We start from the raw sequence: 20,585 nt of genomic DNA, 5'->3' as shown, positions 1-20,585 counted from the left end.
AAATCCCAATTACAATATTATATTATCCTTCTATTATTGATGAGGAAATGAGGGCACGTGTAAGTTAGGAAATAAGATTCAGAGGAGACCAGTGGTGCATGCCTGTAATCTTAGTTGCTTGGGAGGTTGAAGGAGGAGGATGGTGAGTTCAAAGCCAGCCTCAGCAACAGTGAGGCACTAAGCAACTCAGTGAGATCCTGGTCTCTAAATAAAATATAAAATAGGGCTAGGGATGTCCTCAGTGGTAGAGTGCCCCTGAGTTCAGTCTCTGGTACTAGAAAATGGGCTCATCAGAGACATAGGCCAAGCAGTCAGATTTCAGAAACAAATGACAGCCACTCCTAACGAAGGGAGAGAATTGAATAAGCTTCATTGTAAATGTAATTCTGTGTTTGTCCTCATGGGAAGATTCTTGGTATGCTCCATTTAGATCATTGAAACGGCTCCCTCCACCCCTTTTCTTTTCTCTTTCTCTTTTTTAATACCCATTTTTTAAAAGCTCTCTTGTTTAATTTATTTAGAAAGGAAAATTTTCAAACACAATTGGTATCACCTCTCTGAATCTTGTGCTTCAGCAGAACAGGATTTATAACACTGCCTCTATCTGCACTTTTTTGGTATTAGAAGTATGAAACTGACATTTTTTTCCCTAAAACTTAGTATTTTTATCAAAATGACCATCTTCTGCACTGTAAGTTAGAAAAAAGCAAAATGGAGAATACTTATCTCAAAGAGAGGGTCTGAATACATTCTTATGGAGAACTATAACTGATTTTGATGAGTGGTATAGATAAGAAGCAAAAAAAAAAAAAAAAAGCATATGGCCACCACTGACATTTTAAATGTTTAACACTCTGGGTACTAATTCATGAGCACAGAATTATTCTTGTTAGAGTTACTGGAAATTTTGGAATGACTGTGATCACAAAACCCTAGAAATGTATGAATCCCCTATGTGACACATGTCTAAGGTCTTTCTTCCTCCTGTTCATTGCAAAGTGTGGTTGGTCAATTCTTGCATCATCCTCCATTGATCTATTAGCATTAATGCAGTGAATTACTCTTTTCTTCTTGATGCAAGTTATTCATTTGGTTTGAACAGAAAGCATTTTCTCAGTTACTTACCCCTTCTACAATGCTGCAAACAATTCCATGGTCTGCTTCTTCTTCATCTCCCTATTTAAAAGATACTGAATGCCCTTGTGCTCAGACCTAGAACTTCCTTGCTTGTACCACCCTCTTGGTGATTTCAGCTATTTATAAAGCTGGTGTTTCTAAGTTTTAATCTCCAGTATGAATATCTCCCGAGGTATCCAGACTCATATCCAATTTCCTATTCAAAAAAAATAACCACTTTGATGTCTATTAGACCACACAGACTTCTTATGTCCCAAACCAAACTCCAGCTCTCCCCTCTAGTTAGTTCTACTACAGTCTTCTCCATGTCTATATGGAAGTTCATTTTTTTTTCTATTTACTAGATCAAAGATCTTGAAGTCAATTTTTTTAAATTTCAACCCTTATATCTAACCTATCAGCAAGACCTTTTGTCCCTGCCTACAAAATATATAAATTATGTGTATCTCCTTGTCCATTCCATTTCTTCCACTGATTCAATCATCTTCTCTAACCTGTGTTTTAACAATCACTTTCTAACTGATTGTCTTTATTCTATGTTTTGTTTTTTCTTGCATTGAAAGTAATTTTTAGAACATTAAATTTTGATCTGGACACTAGCTTCCTACTTAAACATTTCTCATGGATTTGCATATTAGTGATAAAATCTAACATCCCCAAAAAGGTCTTTAAGTTCCTACACAATCTGGTGTGTCCATATCACATTACCTCTCTGACCTTGACTTCTGGATTTTTAATTTAATTTTATTTATTTAATTATTTATTTTTTTGTACTGGTGTTAACCTAGGGACATTTAACCACTGGGTCTCATCCTCAGCCCTTTTATTTTTTTATTTTGAAACACGATCTCTCTAATTTGCTGAGACTGGCTTTGAACTTGTCATCCTCCTGCCTCAGCCTCCCAGCCTCTGGGATTATAGGCATTCTCCATCACATCCAGCTTGCCTTCTGGATTCTGACATTACTTCATTCTCTTCCAATCACACCAACCTGCTTGCTATTCCTTGGTATTCTTGCAAACCAGTACCTTTCTACTTGTTTCTTCTCCCTAAAATACATTCTACCAAGATAACCAACTCCATCATCTTTGTAAATCTTTCTCTATGATTTATTTTTTCTTTGTAACTCCTCTAGTATTATTTGTAGCATTAATCACACTATGATAGATTCAGAATCTGAAATTTACCTTATTTTCTTCATTCATTATGATATTATTCTCATGAAATGATAAACTTTCTGGCAGAAGAGATTTTTATCTCAGATTGACTCATGAATTCTCATCTCCTAGAACATTGTGTATATAACAGATCCTGTGTATGCATTTGCTGAATGAATGAATGTGGTGGCAGTATATGGATAGCACTCCAAAGTACTGGTAAAGATACTGTGTCATTTGGATCTCTTCTGAAGCAAATTTTAAGAGATCTGGCCAGACACTTGGTTAGTAAAAGAGTAGTGAATTATAATGCTGTTTTTCTTTATATTAATAGGATCATAAGAGTCTCTGTTGATGAGAAAAGAATCTTGACATAGGTAAATTCTTCATTTATGTAAGTTATAATGCATCTGTTCCAAGGTCAAAAATAGGAGTAATTGGAGTTATCCCCTTGAATGGTAAAATTATATATACCCAATTTATTCTTGCCCTAATAGCCAATTTGGATTTTGAGAGACATAGTTTAATTTATCCTCAGCAATTTAAGCCTTTTATGGGATAGTAGTCAGCTCAGGTTGCTATGATAAAATACTCTAGCCTGAGTGACTTTATCAATAGACATTATTTTTCAAGTTCCAAAGGCCACCAAGTCCAATGTCAAAATGTTGGTCTTTTAGTGCCTGTTGAGAGACCTCTTTCTGGCCTGCAGATGGCCACCTTCCTCATAAGTTCTTCTATTGCACAGACGGAGAAAAGTATAGCATTTCTCTCCTCCTCTTCTAGCAAAGCCACTAATTGCAACATTAGGGGCTCACACACATGACCTCATCTAACCCTAGTTACCTCCCAAGAGTCCCATTTTCAAATACCGTGACGTTGAGTGTTAGGATGTCAGCACTGATGGATTTTCAGCAGAGGGGTGGAGATTCAGTTTAGTTCAGAGCAGTATTTTCTCATTGGTTTTATGATGAAGGCAGAACATTTAAAGAAGCATGTGATTCCAGCTTCTCCCAGGCCCTGACTATCTCTGCTTCTCTTAGAGCCCTCTGCACTCGGCACTCTTGCTCCAGTCTTCCTTTCCTTCTGCAGGGCCAGCATTAGAGAGGCCGTCAGTGTAGATAGGTCAATGGAGTCAGTTCAGATCAAGGAGGCCAATCTGATTGAGTCTGGGAAGTTGGAGATTGCCCCTTGAGGGACTGAAATGTTAATTCCTTCAGAGCCCTTCCTTCATCCTTATCAAGAATCTGCCTCTGTTCCAACCTGTTGCTCAGGTAACCTGTACAGGAATTGCCTGTCCCTATGGGGAGCCATAAGGTTGTTAATTAATGTGTCCTGGGTTGGTCAATCCTGCCCTTCCCTCTTCAGCCCACGTGTTACCCACCTTTTGGCCACCCCACCAAGCATTCCTTGCCCTAGTCATATGTGCAGGAAGGAGAGAGAGAAGGGAAACAGGGCAGGAGAACAAAGGAAGCCTAGCACATTAAAAAAAAAAAAAAAAGGCAGAATGCCTTGCTTCTTGGGATACCAGGATAACAGCTATGGCCCCTTCTCTTTCCAGGGAGAAGTCTTTTTAAACAAACCCTGCTTTATATGCTTGCCTGTACGTGCTTCTCTAATGCTCAAACTTCAACATGTGGGGAAGCAGGACTCCTCACGGATAACCAGCGATATCACACTCATGGTATAAATTCCAGAATGCTGGAATTTATAACTACCTCTACTCAAGCGATTCCTATTCATCCCTAAATTTGGTGAATCAATCACTTCTTTCATATGGGGAATTCCCTCACCTGCTGTCAAAATGCCTATCGATACGGTCAATGTACATTCTCCTGGAGCCCCGTTGTCATTTGGGGGTGATCATTTAGCTATTAAGTTTCTTTTCCTCTAGAATTTCAGCTTCATGAAAGTAGAGACTATTTTTGCTTTTTAGCAGCCAGGCAAGTTCAAAACCAACCCCAGTTGAACGCAAGGTGATAAACAACTCAGCGAGACCCTGTCTCTAAATAAAATACAAAATAGGACTGGGGATATGGTTCAGTGGTTGAGTGCCCCTGAGTTCAATCCCTGATACCAAAGGAAAAAAAAAGAAAAGAAAATAGGACTCATGTGCTTTCACCACCTGTGACTACACAGAGAAATCTTATTGTGCAAGTCTGTAGCTTGATTTGCCTGGCTGATTTTGCATCTTCTTAATTATTGGGGTGTTGTGTTCTTTCTAAAGTCTGAAGTTTCTTTTATCTTATATTTTAGTTTTTCTGAAGACACTAAGATATAAGACAAAGAAAAGGAAATGTTGACTTTAGGGGACTCTGATCTTGAGCCAGTAGTTCTTCTCAGTAAGTTTCATTCTTAATATACACTAAAATATTGCCTCATGAATTCTTAGTGAACATAATGCATATAAATGAAATATTGTGTTTGGTTTAAAATAACAAGAACAATAATTATACAACATAATCTCCTTTATTTGTGAGTTTTCTAGGTACCAAACACACTGTTCCAAGTACTTTATATGAATGATCTTATTTCAATCTTTTGAAAAATCTATTAACTAATATAATAATAACTATAATTTGTTGAGTTCTTTCTATATTCCAGTGCTGCCTAGATTGTTTCTTTTGATCTTTTATCTTTGAGAAGTAGATATGAGTGTTCTGACTTTGCTAATGAAGGACTTGAGGACCTTGAGAATTTGAAAAATTTTTAAGGTCATGATAACTTATCAGTTGTAAGAGTACTGGTGAAAGCAGCTTGTTGGTTTCTATATTACACTGTAAACAGAAAAAGAAACTAAATTGCATAAGTAATATTCAATACCAAACAACTTCACTCCTGATAATGTAAATATCAGAGTGACCTAGAGTTTATGCAATCTAAAAGCCAAAATCACATTTTACAGATCTTGGATATGAATTGGTCCCACTACATCATGAGTACTTTGAAGACAGAGGGCATTGTTTTTATTCATAGTATCACACTCTACATAATGTAGTTTCTCAATATTTTAAAGTTAAATTGTTCAAGTCATCAATCAAGACAGCCAAAACTAAATCTTCTGACCTGTAATATATAAGATTTAACCTATTAAATATGCTATTAATATGTAACTAAACTAAGTTAAAAACATGTTTTATTAAGTAGCATGATCGCTAATAATAACAATTGGTCAAACACATTGTGATTGACATTTCCAACACGGCCGCCATTACTTTAGGAACATCTGCAGAACTCCTTTTGGAGTTTATTGACAATCATCTATTCTTGTCATCGTTTTCCTGACAGATGCATCTGAGCACAGGGATCCTGGTTTCCTCTTCAGTTTCAAAGGCAGCAAAGAGAAGATATAGATATAAATCAGTTCAGAGGATGGTTCTGTTTCCTTGAGGGCAACAGGTTGCTGGCGATGAAATCCCAAATCTAAAATGTCACTATAGTCAGCAAAATACATGGATCTAGGTGGATGAGTGGTGATGGTGGCAAATCCCTAAGATATACTTATTTGCAGAGATTGGAATTTTTGCACAGAAGAAAGTAGCAAATAAGGTTCCTGTGGAAAAGTTAAAGGGATTGAACTTGTTCAAGGATGGAAAATAAAGGGTAGGGGGTGGTTTAATCAAAGATCTTAAAGACATGCCTTTGTTATATGATCATAGATGGTGGTGTCTCGTGCTTCTTAATTCTGTTAATTGCTAAAGAATATGAAATGTAAAGTATAGCAGCAGTGACTAAGTTATAGAAAAAAATAGATTCCTAAAGTTAAAAAATCTTTCTCTCTGAATTTGAACAGAAGCAGCTGTTAAATATCTTCGTCTGAAACTTTAGAGAAAGATACCTTCATATGTCTGTGAAGGTAAAAATATAGGCCTATTCAAAGGAAGTTTTCAGCTCAACTCACCTCAATAACCTGACAATATCCGTTTTAGATCTAAGATTAGGGCTTTTATTTGTTTAAATCCTTGATGACATTTGCAGTATATCAGTTCAATCAAAGCAATAATCTACCTATTAAAAGAGTGCTTTACTTAAGAAATCCCAGGAAGATCATCTGAACTATTGAGTTTGGTCTAGTATAAAATCAGATCTGGTTTTATATCAGAAGAATATTGGATGACTTGACTATCATATGACTATGACATTAGAATATTTGGATTCAGGGCCTATATTTTCCACTGATAACTAGATGGTTCTTGTGATTTTGAGGTTACTAGGAAATTCCTATGCTCTCCTATGGTCCCAGAATTTTCTACCATCAGTTATACTTCATTTCAATTAAGAAGTTACTCTTACAGATGCTTAAGCCTATAAATATCTTTGGAATAGTTAGCCTATTAAACAGTTTTCAAAGTTAGATATCAATCTGGGCAGTGAAAGAGTGGGAAACTGTCCATGTCTATTTTGATTGGACTCAAGACATCTTGTCAGACAGGTCAATAGTCTGAGGCATTGATTTGAATAAACTGAGAAGAAATGCACCCAATGAAGCCAAGAGTAGAATGAAAGCCATGTACTGGAACTACTGAATGCTAGCTGGTGAGAAACAAATGTTAAATTTCCAAGAGTTTTGATAAGCAGTTTCATTTATTGAAAACTATATTATAGCGCTAGGGTTGTAGCTCAGCAGCAGAGTGCTCACCTTGCACGTGCGAGGCCCTAGGTTTGATCCTCAGCATCACATAAAAATCACTACCCAAAGTGCATGTATGAAGAAGACACAAATGGTGTGAATATGCTTTGTATATTCACAGAGATAAGAAAGCAGAGATATAAAAAATTGTGCTTTATATATGTAATATGAATTGTAATGCATTCTGCTGTCATATATAACAAATTAGAATTAAAAATTAAAAAAAAATAGGGGCTGGGGATGTGGCTCAAGAGGAAGCGCGCTCGCCTGGCATGCGTGCAGTCAAGGTTCAATCCTCAGCACCACATACAAACAAATGTTGTGTCCGCCAAAAAACTAAAAAATAAATATTAAAAAATTCTCTCTTTCTTTAAAAATAAAAAATTAATTAATACATAAAATAAAGGTATTGTGTCCAACTACAACTAAAAAATATTTTTAAAAACTATATTATATAACTTTAAAAAATCATATTGCGAAGTGAAAAATATTCAAAATTCATCATCTCCTAATTACTCTACTTCATTTTATTATTATTTATAATATTTTGATCATATGTGTGGAAGTACTACAGAAGAATAAAATATAAGACATCTCTTGACTACTTCAAGTTCATGAAGTATATCATGTATAGCTTGACATTAGCCATGGCAGGAATACCTTCACCTTGGAAATGTGGAAGAACTACAAGTGAAGGGGCTTTTTTCCCCCCTCACAGAGTCCATTGTTAGGCATTCAAAAACACGATACTGATCGTAATGGTTCCTGAAAAGTATTAGCTTCCCATTGTAAAAATGTTTAGCTGGTTCATATAGCAAAAGTCAAAGCTCCTAGGCTACAGAAACTAATTTCAAAACAAGCTCAAATTCTCTCACACCAAAGTTATGGACTTTGTGAAGAATAAATAGGAAAAGCAACTTGTCATGTTTTTGCTGTCCAACAAGGGATTTCCATATTGTTAACAAGATATCATTAGTCTTCTACAAAATATTATTTCACCAGCTGAATGGAAATACCACTTTTGCAGGTTTTCTCCATATTGGCAGTGATTCTTTCAGATGAAGGTTTCACAGATTTACTTACTTGCAATTATGTTTTCTTCAGATAGAATATTTCATCACCTGTTCTACACAGAAGCATTGGAACTCTGAACGTTTCAAAGGTACTCACAGCTGGGTTCTGTCATTAACAAGATGTGCTACCTACAGTGAGTCCCTTAAATTCCCTCACCCTTGGCTTACTCCATTTTGAAGTTAAGCTAGCATAACCCACCTGGCAGTGCAGTCATCAAGATTTCCTGGAACCATATAGGTAAAACTGAAAACACAAAAGTTCCTGGCCTGTAAGCAATGCTTATAAAATGTGGATTCTTTTCTTTATCCTTTTCTTTCCTCATCTTCTCCACTATGATACAAATGCTTTGCAGGATTAGCACCATTCCGAAGTCAGGCAAATCATGAATTGCTCCAAACCAACCCACTGGAAAAGAACATGTGTATTTCAATGTCCTGTATGCACAAGCAGCAGCTAAAAGTTACCTTTGATTCCATAAAACCCCAGACAGCCTGAAGAAATATTTTGAGAGAAGATCTGCTGGGGGTATTCTTTTTATAGTTGAAAGAGACTTTTGAATGGGATCTGTTCTTTCTACCATAGCTTGAGGCCTGGGAGAGGGAGAAACGAAGGGAAAATTGGGTTCAAGTTTCTATGACCTACTCTTCCAGAATTAGCAGCTTTTAAACAGTAGTTTGAACATTTACCTTCAAAAGGTCATTCCATGTCACTGGGGCCTCATGATTTCTTTGACTGCTGTCATGGACTATCCTCAGGGTTTAAATTAGTGGGGTAGGTTCTATCCAGAGAGGTACCACTAAAACAGAAGACCGTTTTCATTAAGCCTGGAATTTGAATGTGTCTCTCCTCCCTTCTTTCCTCTACCCTATGCTGAAGAGTTTGTTGGCTTCTTGACAAGAGAATGAAAGAAAAGGAGCTCACAGGGACAGGTCCTCATAGCCATTGGGATTTACGAGTGCAAGTGTCAATCTTTCAAATATTTCAAAGCAGCTATGTGTGAACAGTGGATGATGTGACGCGCCTAGTAATTAATGGGTTTAAAGAAGAAAAAGTGTGTGTGTGTGTGTGTGTGTGTGTGTGTGTGTGTGTGACCAGCGGAGAAGTGAAGGGAGAGGGGACACCTGAAAGGAAGTACAGAAAAATAGAGAGATGGAGACATCTAGGAATGAGAGGAAAAGAAGGAAAAAGAAAGAGCATGGAAAATAATAAGTCTTTTACACTTCTTTAGTGATAAACAGATCACATGTGACCTAAAAATATGTTTTTTTCTCCAGAGTTGAAAGGAGAAGATTCCCATCCTCAATGTCCTCCAGTCACCCACCTTAGAACTCTGGGAGCAATGGCTGATTGATTCACTTTCTCTCTTTCTTGCTGCTAACAAGGAATCACTGTGATTTGTCCATCCTATTCCCCAAATACTGAGATCTACTCTCCAGTGCACACAGCTGCTGACTCTCATCATTGTTTTAGTTGAAACACTGATTGTGTTTGTCTACTTTACTGAAAATAATCCAATTCTCTGCAACAAATATTTCCCTCCTTAGAAATTCCTTCATTCACTATCTGAGTGATCCTGCTAAAATGCAAAACTGATCATGCCTCTCCTGTTTGACAGCCTTCCCTTTAAAAAAGGATCATGAATGACTTATGATATGCAAAGCTGCTTTTGAACTGGCCTTCAGCTTACCATCTCAACCTTCTCCATCTTTCCTAAGAATGGGTTGTTGAATGAATATGTCAATGGACATTTTTGTTGTAATATATGAAACCATTGTTAATTTCCACACTCTCCAATGTTCTCTCATGCGGCTAAAAGTTTGAAAGCATTATTTTTTCCACTTGCAAGATGCTTCTTATTCCCTCCTCTCCCTTGTTTTTCTCCTTTCATTCCTCTAGAAAGCTGGCATATTGCTGTGATTCCTTTGTCAGCCAACCCTAAATTATGTGCTTCCTTGTTCATTCATCCACTAGACCATTAGCTATTTTAACACATGAACAGATTCTTACATATGACTTTATAATTTTCAATGATATAATATAAGCCTGGTAAATTATGGACAACCAAGCATGTGCAGAAAATGAATGCATATAAACATAAGATCTTATAACTAGAATCTCAATTTTCTTTTCTAAATCCTCCTTCATTACTTTTCAACCTATCTGTACTTCGCTAATATTTGCACTTGTATTCAAAATACAATGAATTCATATACACAATTCATATACATCATGAATTCCAGTAGAACTTTACATTCCATATATACTCTTTCAACTGATAAAGTCATGAGTAATCTCAATCTATTAGGATAGGGGAACAAGCAGAATGTAATATAAGATGCAAAAAGAGAAGAAACATAAGGACAGGGACAATAGCTATTCCTCAAACTACTACATGCTACAGTTTCAAATGTGACCACTATTCTTGAGAAATAGCCAACAAAAGGCTGAACAACAACCATCCAGACCTGCAGTTAGCAATAAGTGAAAACTGAACTGAACTGAACGACTACTTGACAAGGAACTTCAAGGCTAGTTTGGATGAGATCTGCTGAGTTTCTCATTAACATTTAAATGCATTTGTCTGATGATAAAACTCAGGAGAAATCGTATTCTGATGTCAAAATGCTTGCTAAAGAAAATTAGATTTTGGCTTCTTTCTAAATAATGTTTCTTCTTTTTCTCTCAAACACCAAAATATTTCAAAGCATTCTTAATTCAAATGCATGAGATTTTATTAATTCTCTCCAATCATAATTTCCACTCTGTTTGCCCTACACAGGTAGATGCATGGTCCAGGTGAGCATTATTTTACACTAGATTATAAACTGTTTCTGATATTGGCTCTTCTGAACCACACTGAAAGTGGTACAGTGGAAATAGAGTTACTGAGTGAAAACTAATCCTCTCATGATAGAAATATTGCTTTTCAAGAGTCAAAACTTCATTCAACATACCTTAATCAAACAAGGAATTTATTGCATATGAGGATACTTCATGGAATTCAATAGCAAAAAGCTCATAGTCTGGATTCCGAATTAAGGGAATCAAGGAAATAGTCACAAACTAGGATTGCCCTCATCATCTCCCTGTAGCCATGCCTTCTTATCTCTGTACCTCTGAAATCTGTGTCATTCTTCCCTCTGTCAATGTAGACCAGTCTTCCTTATTTTCAACTGTACAAATATTGATCTATGTGAGCTACCAGTCCTTGTATCCCTTGAGAATTATCTGAGGTTTCTGTCCCAGTTCCATGTTTTGAGGGAAGAAAACCTGATTGTCTATTTTGTATCAGCTAAGTTACCAAATTCAGCAAATAAGTGGAAGTGTGCCCGATGCAACTCTGGGGACATACTTTTACTAAGAAATTGTGTATTACTTATCTGAAATCCAAGTTTAACTGGGTGATCTCTATTTTATTTGTTCACTCTTGTCAGATGTCCTCTATTTGTCCAGTCTTGTGTATATGAATTTGCAGTTACTAAGTGCTGAATAAATACTTTTCAAATGAATGAATAAATTAATGAATTAAGTGTTGTGAATAAAAACCAGATTTCTATAAAACTGAATTTTTTGTGTGGAATGGGGGGCACAGTTACAGTCATTGCCATAAACCTTGAAACCTTTAACTGCAAACCTATATCTACTGGCAATTCTTCCAGTAGTCAATGGTCATTCTAACAACATTGTCCCTAGACAAAGGACAAACTAAATTATATAGTTCTTGATTGTGGCATGAAATGAAGTCAGTGTTGACCATAAGACTAGTCATGCTTTTCAACAATTCTTAACATCTCTCTTTATGTAACTGTTTAAGGAATTGATTCATCGATGATGCAGTGAGCAGCAAGAACAATTGTAAGTTCTTGGTCACATAAAACTTAGATTATGTGTAGGGAGACAGAGAGACTTTCACAGAAAAAGCAAAAACTTTCATATTTAAGATAGAACAAATAATGAACAATGAAGGAAACTCACACGAACACATGGACACAAATCTGTGTAGATGGGGATAGAGCAAACAGAGCAGAAAGTGTGAGTTGAGCTTAATATGCATGCATCTACTTCATCTAGAATAGAATAAACAAGAGAGATGACTTTAGATCTTATAGAGGGGAAGAGGCTAGGATGTGTGACCATTCAAATAATAGCCAATGGACTGAAAGAGAAAAAAGCAGTTACCACCAAGAGAATATTTTAGCAATACATATTTTTTAACAATTTATGAGAAGAATGTATTTATATGAATACACCATAGTGAATCCTACCATTTATATATATATATATATATATATATATATCCATTTGAATAGAGTCCTAACTATAGTAAGATATGTTCCATGCTTGTATAATTATATCAAAATGAATTCTACTGACACATATCAATACAAAAGAATGAAAAGAGGCAATGTCATCAGTATGGATGATTTAATTTTATCTAAAAAACATTACTTTGAGTGTCCATATTTTAACATTTTAAAGTTCTTATAATTCTTCTAGTTTGTATGAACATTTTGAGACATAACATTATTATTACTATTTTGTGGTTGAGGATGCTGAAGCTCAAAGAGGCCAATTATGTACCCAAGTTAACACAGCTAGAAAGCGACGGAAGCAGACTTTTAAGTCTATGCTGCTTTGAAGCCAGAGACTTTCCATTGTGCTGTGTTGCTTTTAAGTGTAGTTGCTTTATACCCCTAACATCAGCATTATCTCAAGCTGCCACTGAAGACTGCCATAGCTCCTCTATTAGGATCTTAAATCAGCAGCCTCAATTTACATGATGAAAAGCCCAGGGGGTGTTTCCATATGGAGTACAAGCAAGAGTATCTGGCTCCTGCCCAATATTTTCCCCAGAATTGCTTTCCAATATCCTTGTCTGTTTTCTAATCCTATGTGAGTGTAGCACTGGTTGTGGTTCCTTCCACACTGTTGAGAATAACAACTGATGCATAACCTATGCATATTCATGAGAGGAATTATAGCTATGCACGAATGCTCTACATTAGTGCCTAATAATCAACATCTACTTCCTCTCTTTTGTTGTTGTCTGAAATAAAGGGTGGGGGTAGGAGGTTGTTGGTTAGCTCAGTCACTAATCAACGATAATTACACCATTGCCATTCCAAACATTTATCTAGGTATCTGTGAGGCAAGCGTGGCGTGAGTAACTAATGCACTAGTTAAAGGCAGGCCTTATGAAAAGTGAACAAGGATGATTGTGGAACATCTTTGCAAAAGCAAAGAATTGGTAATATTCTGGAAAGCACAGACAAATTTAATTCAAATTTAATTGGAAAAACGTTTGCAGTTACTAAGTGCTAAATAAATACTTTTCAAATGAATGAATAAATTAATGAATTAAGTGTTGTGAATAAAAACCAGATTTCTATAAAATTGAAATTTTTCTATGGAATGGGGGCACAGTTACAGTTGTTGCCATAAACCTTGAAACCTATATCTATAAACCTATATCTACTGGCAATTTTTCCCGGTAGTCAATGGTCATTCTAACAACATTGTCACTAGACAAAGGACAAACCAAATTATATAGTTCTTGATTACGGCATGAAATGAAGTCAGTGTTGACTGTAAGACTAGTCACACTTTTCAACAATTCTTAACATCTCTCTTCATGTTCAGTGACTATTTAAGGCCTTGATGATACAGTGAGCAGCCAGAACAATTTTAAGTTATTGTTCACATAAAACTTAGATTCAGTGTAGGGAGACATACTTTCACAGAAAAAGCAAAAACTTTCATGTTTAAGATAAAACAAGGATATGAATAATGAAGGAAACTCATATGAGCACATGAACACAAATCTGGAAAGTTTTAGTTCATCAGAAGTTTTGGAGATGGCATCCCTGGAAATTGATAGTTCAAGTAAGATCAGTAAATAGGTGTTGAAGAGGTGAAAGGATTAGAGAGCATCTCAGTCCTAATACTCTCAGGCAGGAGGGAGCATCATCTATTCTAGGAATCAGAGAAAGAACAGTGTCCTCATAGCACAGAAAGCAAGGGGTAGAGTGAAAGAGAAGACACTGTTAGTTGGCAAATGCTTACAGATGATGTCTTGGATTTTGACTTTTATCTTAATAGTTACCAAGAAGTTTCCTGAAAGTCACTCTTAGATGTTTGAAGCCAGATTAGTGGGGGAGAAATATAAGAGGATTTGCTTTTTGAAATGATCACTGTGCTGCAAATGGTGAATGCTCAGGGGAAGTCAGTGTAAGTATGTCTAGACTAGGTAGAAGTCTACCAAAGTCTTCCTCATGGGAGAGCATTTTATCTGGGTCCAAAATAGACATTGGAAGTATGTGAGCACATGTGTAAGAAGTTAAAATGAAGGAAGTTGGTAGAATTAAGATGGGAGAGACAGGGCAAGGGAAATACTGACTATGGTTTCTGATTTCTAAGTTTCTGGAATGGATGTATGGCATGACTGAAATGGCAGCCCACTTTCAAAAGTTTTGCTATTCTTCTATAATGCAGAAATGTTTGTGGGAGTTTTAATCACTATGTTTAGTTTTGCTAATGGCCTACAGGTTCCCTGCTGAAGTTGTTAAGAGGCAAACATGATTTCCTCCTAGTCTCCTTATCTATCATCATCTAAAGGACAAAAGCTATTCATACTTGGAATCTACAAACAGTGGGCTGTTTGTAGATTTAAATGGTATCCATTTCCTTCAGAAGACATCACTGGTACCATACATATCTAGAAAATGCAAGAAGAGACAGGCTTACAAATAAAGTGGGAATGAGGAAGAGGAAAATAGGCTTCACTTCAACAGAAGAAACTAAGGAAATGATGCATTTAGGATTAAATTGAAATTTGTGATGGCAAGAAATTGATGATGCTTTTACCTAATAATTTTGATTTTTTCCAGGAAGTAGGTGGGAACACCTGTTGAGGGTGAAGGACAAATTGGAAAAACTAGTGGTTTGAGAAGAGAGAATTTGAAAAAGTCATTGTGGTAAGAAAAAAAAAAAAAAAACTAGGCTGCCCCTCAAAAATGTAGTAGTATTACCAGGAGCGCTGCAGGTCTGCCTGTCATTGATAATCATGGAAATGTAGTGAGAACAAGGTGCAACCCTGAGCAACTTTCTCTACAATCATTTAGATATTTTAGTTGAGAACCAGGAAAGTATACAATTGGGTTCACGTCAGGGGGCAGGATTTTTACAGCAATATAAAAGAGGTTTTAAATCATTGGCAATAATCTTCCTAAAAAGTTGAACAGTGGCAATAAACTGGGTTGAACAACTGCCATTTTATCCTTAAACAAGATTGTAAAACCAGTAACAAATTCCTTTCATGTTTCTCAGAGTTGTGAGAGAAAAATCTTTGCCTTGCTTTTGTCAGGGGTAAGTTTCATGGATAGATCTCTGGCACCAGAATTTTTCCTGTGCCAATCCAGATCCATGGCTGATACCTCCTTGTAGTTAGCAGCAGGGACCTCTAGCCCCTAATATATTAGCATTAATTAATGTAGATTAACTGAGATTTCTTTAGGGATATGAGTAGAGGTTTCCCAACACACATTCTCCAGGAAACGACTTCAAAATCTCCTGGGTCAGTTCTGTCTCCCTCAAAACCTGTTAGAAGCTTCATCTACAGCCACCACCATGACATCTTTCCTCTTGTCATAATTTCTTCATGCAGAACCAAGCTCACCCTTCCCACTTGCTTCTCTTATTAAAAGCAAGAACAATGGAAAAATCCCTCATCTAGTTTAACAGGGCAGCTTTGTGACTCCCCTAAAGTCCAAGCAAGAGTAAGTCCCCGTTTAGACTTTAGCAGTTCGATGTCTATGAGGAATAGGCAGATCAAAATTTCTTCACAAAGATGGGTCACTCTCTGAAAGGAGTTCTCCTATCTGTTTACTTCCTGTTGGAGCCCTCAGGGGTTTTTCTTAGTCTGTTTTATGCTGTTATAACAGAACATAAATTTCTGGATAATTGTGAATAGAAACTTATTGGCTGATGAGTCTGGAAGTGGGGCGAGTTCAAGATCAAGTGCCAGCAACTGGTGAGGGCATTCTTCCTGCATCAATTCTGGTGGGACAGCCAAATTCTTTTATAAAGGCCATGAGGGTTGGATGAGAGTACATGTGCCAGACTTCTTCTTTTATAAGGAAACTACTCCTGTGACAACCAAACCCCTCCCATGATAATGGTATTAATTCATTCATGAGGGCAAGCCCTGATGGCTTAATGACTACTTAACGCTTCCATCTCTAATTGTTGTATTAAAGATCAAGTTTCCAACACATGAACTTTGAAGAACACGATCAAACCACAGCAGAGGGGTGTAGACCTACCAGCATCATGATTCCAGACTTCTGGCCTCCAGAACTGAACATGATATATTTCTGTTTGTGAGGATCTGTTGCAGCAGCCTTGGGAAGCCAATCCATAGGTGGAAAGATGATATTCAATGTAATATTGAGGCTTCTCTCTGTTTCCTCATCACCTGTCTCTTGGAGAAAGAGAATAAATTCTGAATGTATATTTGGGAGAAGTCTCCAAACATAAATGGTCTCATTTATTTTGCTTCCCTTTTTATTTAGGAGCTACTTGCCATCAGGGGCCCTGACTTTCACTCTTCTCCTCTATGTTATGAGTTATAGAGTAGAAATGTGTGTACTGGTATTTTTCACCACAATTTTTGACTGTGCATATAAGTATGTTTAATTATTAGATCTATTATTAGAAGCCATTTAGTGCCACACATAATGTACACCACAATCTCGTACAATCCAACAAACCAGCAAAGTATCTATAGACAGTGCAGGTAGAAAAGTTCTATTTGAAGCAGAAAAGTGGAGTAGTTGAGAAGGATATTTTTGGCTAAGTGTCTATCTTATCTGATACCATGTAATATTGCACTGAAAAGTATTTTACAGAATTCTTGGAAGGTAAGGAGCAATTTGATAAGAAGCATAAGAAAGTGAAAAATTGTCAACTATGAGAAATAATCAAAAGAAAAGAAAATGGATTGTTCAGTAGAAAACATTTGATTGTAATACTTAAAATACCAAATTGATTTAATTAATAATTACGATAGTATTATAGAGAATGGATGTGGAAGAGAAGTAAAAGGAAGGAAGGTAAAAAATATTTACTTCTTTAATATCATAATATCTGATGAATCAACGCATTAGAATATTTAAGGAGTGAACGTTTGTCTGTTTACAGTTCAAAAACTAAATAAGAGGCAACATAAAGAAGTAAAAGAGAAGAAAAGCTATATTTGTTATAAGCTTTTGTGCATTAACTTTTAAACCATCTACATGAACTACTTTAAGATGAACAAAAATTGATTTAGAATAGATAAAAATAAAAGTCCTGGAATTTATCTCATCAGCTTGATTTATTTATATGTATTCATTAAATAAATCTACTAACTATATAATGTAAGCAAAATAACTTTATCCTACATTGGTTTACATTTGTGTACAATTTGGTGATGAGAAACAAATAGGCGTGAAATAAAACTTGGAGCCTTGGGCTTCAATTTTATAGTGGAAATTAAATATACATATAAATAAAAATATAAAGTCAAACAAAATTGAACTAACGTACTATGCAACAATAAAATGAAAGATGGAAGATTAGAAATAAAGCCTTGGGTGCTTTATATTTTCCAGGGAGGAGAAAAATACTGATGAACTTTACATTCTTTAAATAAAACACAGCACATTTTTACATATAACAAGTAGAAAATTTATTAGACTTCTGTATATTTTAAAGGACTTCTCTATGGGAGGACTGCTGTTTTTGCTGTGAACAAAGGAAATTAAAATTCATGTCCTCATGGATACTCATCTATACAAATATTTCTAAAGTACACACGTAACATTTGCAAACTTCACTATATACCAGCGTCTAATGGTTAGGAATATATATATATATATATATATATATATATATATATATATATATATAATTTAAACCAGGTACTATGAAAAAAAACATTATTTACATAAAATTAATTTAAAAGGAGAAAAAAAATTTGCATTTGTAAATACACATTTAAATTATTCTCAGTCCCCCAAATAAATGGAAATTACAAAAAATAAATCATTAAAACAATGAATAAGTTACATACAAAAATTAAGGATAGATATAGAAAAGTATGTAATTCTAAATTCATATATTAGAAAACAAGAAAGTTGTTGAGCTTTGGGAAAAAAGAACACATTAAATTTCAAGAATTAGAAGAAAGAAAATAATAATAATGAATGTAGAATTTAACCAAAAAAAAGAAATTTTGCAAAAGATTATATAGTATATTAACTTACAAAAAATACTAAATAAAATAGGCAAAACTAATGAAAATAAAGAGTGAGTATATAAATTAACAGAGACACCCGCCAGAGCTCAGGCCTGGCCCTGATCAACCTCGCCAACCGGGGTGGGAGCCCAGGCCCAGTGTAGGCCTGGCTCTGCCCCTCCCCACCACCACCTGGGAGCCCAGGTCTAACCTACTTCCATCTTGAGATACTGTAGCCATTCCCATAGCCTTCCCCACACAGTAGTCTCTACCTTGGGACAACAGACAGGCCCTAGAAGCAGCTGCATCGTGCAGTATGTATCCCAAAGCCAGTGTAAGGCCCACCCTTTCAGCCCCATTTCTGAAGATGTTGCATCCATCTTGGGGCCCCTCTGCTACTATCTTGAGTTACATCTTGCTATTTTCTGCCACCACCAATAGTTGCAGTAGTTTCCATCCTGGGACACCGGTAGGGTCTAGAAGCCCAACACCAAGATGAGGAAAGCTGCACAGATACTACAAGATTATAGGGTAGAAACTGTAATACCTCAGATCCACACTGAAATAAAGGAAGTCACATAGACCACATGAAAAAACAAAGAAGGAAAGTGCCCCAAACAAATCAGGATACTACAATAACAGAACCCATAAACAGTGAAGTTGATGAAATGTCAGAGAAGGAGTTCAGAATGCTCACAACTAATATGATCTGTGAATTAAAGGATGACCTAAATGAGCAAATACTGGCAAAAGTTGATCACTCCAATGAAGAGATAAGAGTAAATACAGGCAACATTTAATGACACCAATAAAAAGATAAAGGAACAAATACAGGCATCCATTGATCAACCAACAAAGAGATAAGGGAGCAAGTATAGGTACCAAAAGATTACTTTAAGAAAGAGATAGAGATTATGAAAAAAAATCAGAAATCCTTGAAATTAAAGAACCAAAAACCAAATAAAAACTCAATAGAAAGCATCACCCATAGACTACATCACTTGGAATGCAGAATCTCAGGTAATGTAGACAAAGTATAAAATCTGTAAAATAAAGTTAACCACACAGTGAAGATGGTAAGAAACCATGAACAGAACAAACAAGAATAATATGACAGCATCATAAGACCAAATTTGAGAGTTATTGGGATAGAGGGAGGCACAGAGTTTCAAACCAAAGGAATGCACAATCTCTTCAATGAGATAATATCAGAAAATTTCCCAAGCATGGAGAATGAATTGGAAAACCAAATACAAGAGGCTTACAGGACACCAAAGTGTACAAAATTACAACAGATCTACACCAAGGCACATTATAATGAAAATACCTAGCATACATAATAAGGATAGAATCTTAAAGGCCACAGGAAAGAGGAATCAGATCACATGTCAGGGGACACCAATTCATATCTCAGCAGAATTTTCAACCTACACCCTCAAAGCCAGGAGATCACAGAACAACATATACCAAGCTCTGAAAGAAAATGGATGCCAACCCAGAATCTTATATCCAGCAAAATTAAGCTTTAGATTCAATGATGAAATAAAAACCTTCCTTGATAAACAAAAGTTAAAAGAATTTACAACTAGAAAGCCTGCACTACAGAATATCCTCAGCAAAATATTCCACGAAGAAGAATTGAAAAACAACAATGAAAATCAGCAAATAGAGGTATTACATTAAAGGAAAACCTAATCAAATGAGAAACTGAGTCAAGTTAAACATCAAAAATAAACAAAAATGGCTGGAAATATAAATCATGCCTCAATAATAACCCTGAATATTAATGGCCTAAACATTTAATTTAACACAGAATTTGTAATATACAAATGTCTTAAAAGTTTGAAATCATTGTGGAATAATTTGATAACCTTCCTACAATGCTGTTTAATAATTGTAATTTAGGAAATCTTTCATTGAACATTTTCTTCCTTTCCTTCTTTTAGCCTTCTTCTTTTTTTTTTTTTTTTTTTTTGTACTGGGGATTATACCCAGCAAAATTAAGGTGTAGTTTATCCCTGGCCCCCTTTTTCATTTTTTTGAGACAGGACCTTGCTAAATCACTGAGGCTTGCTTCCTACTTGAAATTTTCCTCCCCCAGCCTTCTGAGTTTCCAGGATTACAGATGTGCTCAACTATCCCCACTGTGCATTGTATGTTTGTTGTTTTTTTTACACAAAACAGCCTTTCTTTCCATTTCCAGCCCAAATGAGGTATAATTTTATGCCCTCAAATGCCTAATATCTCCAGTGACTTGGGATCTAAGTGATTTGGGCTCATAATTCTCCCATATTGAGAGCTACTTATGACAGAA

The sequence above is a fragment of the Urocitellus parryii genome, chromosome 4 (assembly GCF_045843805.1).
Source record: "Urocitellus parryii isolate mUroPar1 chromosome 4, mUroPar1.hap1, whole genome shotgun sequence".
Lineage (NCBI taxonomy): Eukaryota > Metazoa > Chordata > Mammalia > Rodentia > Sciuridae > Urocitellus > Urocitellus parryii.
This window is presented reverse-complemented; position numbering follows the sequence as displayed.